A 5,420-nucleotide genomic window follows, 5' to 3' on the forward strand; every position below is an offset into this window, starting at 1 on the left:
CTTTCTTTTTCATTGACTTGATTTTTAGCTGTTCATTAACTAGGTGTTCATCTAGATTTTTAGCTGTTCATTGAGTAGGTGTTCATCTTGATTCTTTTCTTTCTTTTTCATTGACTTGATTAGTAGGTGTTCATATGGATTCTTTCTTTCTGTTCATTAACTAGGTGTTCATCTTGATTCTTTTCTTTCTTTTTCATTGACTTGATTTTTAGCTGTTCATTGAGTAGGTGTTCATCTTGATTTTTAGCTGTTCATTAACTAGGTGTTCATCTTGATTCTTTTCTTTCTTTTCATTGAGTAGGTGTTCAATTAGAATATTAACAGTTCATTGATTAGAATATTTCTTTTTCATTGAGTAGATAAGTAGGTGTACAATTAGAATATATTAACAGTTCATTGATTAGATAAGTAGATGTTCAATTGTGATTCTTTCTTTCTGTTCATTGAGTAGGTGTTCATCTAGATTTTTTAGCTGTTCATTAACTAGGTGTTCATCTTGATTTTTAGCTGTTCATTAACTAGGTGTTCATCTTGATTCTTTTCTTACTTTTCATTAACTAGGTGTTCATCTTGATTCTTTTCTTTCTTTTTCATTGACTTGATTAGTAGGTGTTCATCTAGATTTTTAGCTGTTCATTGAGTAGGTGTTCAATTGGAATATATTAACAGTTCATTGAGTAGGTGTTCAATTGGAATATATTAACAGTTCATTGATTAGGTGTTCAATTAGGATTCTTTTCTTTCTTTTTCATTGACTTGATTAGTAGGTGTTCATCTTGATTCTTTTCTTTCTGTTCATTGAGTAGGTGTTCAATTGGAATATATTAACAGTTCATTGATTAGGTGTTCAATTAGGATTCTTTTTCTTTCTTTTTCATTGACTTGATTAGTAGGTGTTCATCTTGATTCTTTTCTTTCTGTTCATTGAGTAGGTGTTCAATTGGAATATATTAACAGTTCATTGATTAGGTGTTCAATTAGGATTCTTTCTTTCTGTTCATTAACTAGGTGTTCAATTAGAATATTAACAGTTCATTAACTAGGTGTTCAATTAGAATATTAACAGTTCATTGAGTGGATGTTCAATTGTGATTCTTTCTTTCTTTTCATTGACTTGATTTTTAGCTGTTCATTAACTAGGTGTTCATCTTGATTCTTTTCTTTCTGTTCATTGAGTAGGTGTTCAATTGGAATATATTAACAGTTCATTGATTAGGTGTTCATATGGATTCTTTCTTTCTGTACATTAACTAGGTGTTCATATGGATTCTTTCTTTCTGTACATTAACTTGGTGTTCATATGGATTCTTTTCTTTCTTTTTCATTGACTTGATGGGTCGGTGTTCAATTAGAATATATTAACAGTTCATTAACTAGGTGTTCAATTGTGATTCTTTCTTTCTGTACATTGATTAGAATATTTCTTTTTCATTGGGTAGGTGTTCATATGGATTCTTTTCTTTCTTTTTCATTGACTTGATGGGTAGGTGTTCAATTAGAATATATTAACAGTTCATTGAGTAGGTGTTCAATTAGAATATATTAACAGTTCATTGATTAGATAAGTAGATGTTCAATTGTGATTCTTTCTTTCTGTTCATTGAGTAGGTGTTCAATTAGAATATTAACAGTTCATTGATTAGAATATATCTTTTTCATTGAGTAGATAAGTAGGTGTTCAATTAGAATATTATCAGTTCATTGAGTAGGTGTTCATCTAGATTTTTAGCTGTTCATTAACTAGGTGTTCATCTTGATTCTTTTTCTTTCTATTTCATTGACTTGATTAGTAGGTGTTCATATGGATTCTTTTCTTTCTTTTTCATTGACTTGGTGTTCAATTAGAATATATTAACAGTTCATTAACTAGGTGTTCAATTAGGATTCTTTCTTTCTTTTCATTGATTAAAATATTAACAGTTCATTGAGTAGGTGTTCAATTAGAATATTAACAGTTCATTGAGTAGGTGTTCAATTAGAATATATTAACAGTTCATTGATTAGAATATTTCTTTCTGTACATTAACTAGGTGTTCATCTTGATTCTTTTCTTTCTGTTCATTAACTAGGTGTTCAATTAGAATATTAACAGTTCATTGAGTAGGTGTTCAATTAGAATATATTAACAGTTCATTGATTAGAATATTTCTTTCTGTACATTAACTAGGTGTTCATCTTGATTCTTTTCTTTCTGTTCATTAACTAGGTGTTCAATTAGAATATATTAACAGTTCATTGATTAGATTATTTCTTTTTTTATCGAGTAGATGAGTAGGTGTTCAATTAGAATATATTAACAGTTCATTGATTAGATGAGTAGGTGTTCAATTAGAATATATTAACAGTTCATTGATTAGATGAGTAGGTGTTCAATTAGAATATATTAACAGTTCATTGATTAGATGAGTAGGTGTTCAATTAGAATATATTAACAGTTTATTGATTAGGTGTTCATATGGATTCTTTCTTTCTGTTCATTGACTTGGTGTTCATCTTGATTCTTTTCTTTCTTTTTCATTGACTTGATGAGTAGGTGTTCAATTAGAATATATTAACAGTTTATTGATTAGGTGTTCATATGGATTCTTTCTTTCTGTTCATTGACTCGGTGTTCATCTTGATTCTTTTCTTTCTTTTTCATTGACTTGATGAGTAGGTGTTCAATTAGAATATATTAACAGTTTATTGATTAGGTGTTCATATGGATTCTTTTCTTTCTGTTCATTAACTAGGTGTTCAATTAGAATATATTAACAGTTCATTGAGTAGGTGTTCAATTAGAATATATTAACAGTTCATTGATTAGATTATTTCTTTTTTTATCGAGTAGATGAGTAGGTGTTCATCTTGATTTTTAGCTGTTCATTGAGTAGGTGTTCATATGGATTCTTTCTTTCTTTTCATTGAGTAGGTGTTCATATGGATTCTTTCTTTCTGTACATTAACTAGGTGTTCAATTGGGATTATTTCTTTCTTTTCATAGACTAGATGTTCATATAGATTCTTTCTTTCTGTTCATTAACTAGGTGTTCAATTAGAATATATTAACAGTATATAATGTGTGTCAAGGGGGACGTTCTTAGATCTGTGAACCCCAAACACAGAATCCTCAACTGAATAGTCAAGGCTTAACTTTTGTTTGTGTGTGTGTGTGTGTGTGTAATGGGAGCAATAGGTTGGCGCTTCACTCCCTCCTACTATACACCGTTGTGGACACTCGAGGGCCAAGTCCGAGGTGTATAACAGTATATAATGTGTGTCAAGGGGGACGTTCTTAGATCTGTGAACCCCAAACACAGAATCCTCAACTGAATAGTCAAGGCTTAACTTTTGTTTGTTGATGTGTATGTGTGTGTGTGTCCCAACCCTCACATTCAAAATCTCAACCCCAACCCTCACATTCAAAATCTCAACCCCAACTCAATCCTCACCCAACACAGTCTTTTTCAAAATGAGATTTCCACCTATATATATATATATATATTTTTACGTTTTTTTTTTTTTTCTTCTTCCAATTCTGTCTTTTAAGGCTTTCAGGTTTGATGACGTAAAAAGGGGGAGTAAGCCTGCACTTTCTTCCCAGAACTTTCTTGATCTTGCTCCCATCAAGCACCATCCGACAAAGAACTACATCGATAGGTTTAGATCCCAAAGAGTGATAGCAACTCCAAAAGTCTCCAAAATATAAATAAATAAAATAATAATAATAATAAATAAATAAATAAATAAATAAAAGCCCCCAAAAAAGTTTCAAGTGTCCAACATAAACCCAACTTTCCAAGTCTTCAAGGTATAACCACATTCCCGTTGAGTTTCCAAGATATGTATCACATTGTGAGTTATCAATCCAGAACCCACATTTCAAGTATTCAAAGTAAAACCAACTTACAAAGTCTCTTAAGGATAACTCATTTACTGATTTTTTCAAAATTTGTGAGTCTCCAAGGTAGGACCCATATTTAGAACCATCTTGGCAGAACCCTTTTCCTGAGTCTCCAAGGTAGTTATTTAAACCATCAAGGCAAAACTCATTTACTGATTTTTTCAAAATTTGTGAGTCTCCAAGGTAGGCCCCATATTTAGAACCATCTTGGCAGAACCCTTTTCCTGAGTCTCCAAGGTAGTTATTTAAACCATCAAGGCAGAACTCATTTCTTGATTTTTTTCAAAATTTGTGAGTCTCCAAGGTAGACCCCATATTTAGAACCATCTTGGCAGAACCCTTTTCCTGAGTCTCCAAGGTAGTTATTTAAACCATCAAGGCAGAACTCATTTCTTGATTTTTTCAAAATTTGTGAGTCTCCAAGGTAAAACTTGTATTCTGGCTCATCAAGGTATAACTTGTTCAGTGGGTATTGTCTTGATAACTCACAATGAGTACTATTGCTGTAAAACTCTTTTTCAGGATTTTGCTGGTCTCCAAGGTATAACTCTTTGGTTGGGTCATCAAGGACGAACTCGTTCTGTGGGTCTTGGTCGCTCATAAGGTCTTCAACCAAGCCAACAATTTCGCCCCAAGTTGTAGCAAAAGCAGTATTTTCATTTCGTATTTCAGACACAATTTCCTGTGAGAGAAAATAATAATGTATTAATTAAGTTATTTAATTATTAAATGAGTATGCTTCAATCAAAGTTTGAAAATAGGAAAATAAAAAATCTTACCTCAATAGATAAGAGGTTTGAATCCAGTTCATCAACTTGAAGGTTTAGTTCCATAGAAGACAGAGAGTTCCAAGGAACACCAAAGTCATCCCACTCAAGGTCTTCAACCAAGCCAACAATTTCCCCCAAGTTGTAGCAAAAGCAGTATTTTCATTTCGTATTTCAGACACAATTTCCTGTGAGAGAAAATAATAATGTATTAATTAAGTTATTTAATTATTAAATGAGTATGCTTCAATCAAAGTTTGAAAATAGGAAAATAAAAAATCTTACCTCAATAGATAAGAGGTTTGAATCCAGTTCATCAACTTGAAGGTTTAGTTCCATAGAAGACAGACAGTTCGAGACAAGCACACAGAACACCATTGCCAGCAAGAACAAATGTTTAAAATGGAGCCTGGGTTTGAAGCTTTTATAGAGAAAGACTGGTGGGTGTGGTTTCCTTTGGAAATTCCCTGGGAAAGCCTTCATTGGGAAATTTTTCAAAAACCATAACATCCTGTAATTTTCTAGTGATTTCTTTGTGAGTCAGAGATGAACTGGAAATGATGTAAGAGTGGGCGGGGCTTAGCAAAAGTAGGCGGAGCTTAGGAAAAGTGGGCGTGGCTTAGAAAAAATACCTTATGAAAAGTGGGCGGAGCTTAGCAAAAGTGGGCGGGGCTTAGGAAAAGTGGGCGAGGCTTAGAAAAAATACCTCATGAAAAGTGGGCGGAGCTTAGGAAAAGTGGGCGTGGCTTAGAAAAAATACCTTATGAAAA

At 32.5% G+C, this 5,420-nt stretch overlaps 1 long non-coding RNA gene across 1 annotated transcript; it reads right to left on the reverse strand.

Annotated features, from left to right (window-relative positions):
- Positions 1-2,390: 2,390 nt before the first annotated feature.
- LOC147028093 (uncharacterized) lies at positions 2,391-4,808 on the reverse strand. Its single transcript, XR_015057419.1, has 2 exons — positions 4,663-4,808; positions 2,391-4,565 (listed from the first exon to the last, which is right to left on the reverse strand). It is a non-coding gene; the product is annotated as an uncharacterized LOC147028093 (long non-coding RNA).
- Between the last annotated feature and the right edge of the window lie 612 nt (positions 4,809-5,420).

The sequence above is a fragment of the Eptatretus burgeri genome, chromosome 4, assembly GCF_056783735.1.
Source record: "Eptatretus burgeri isolate ZD-2024b chromosome 4, Ebu_testis_v1, whole genome shotgun sequence".
In the NCBI taxonomy this organism is placed as follows: domain Eukaryota; kingdom Metazoa; phylum Chordata; class Myxini; order Myxiniformes; family Myxinidae; genus Eptatretus; species Eptatretus burgeri.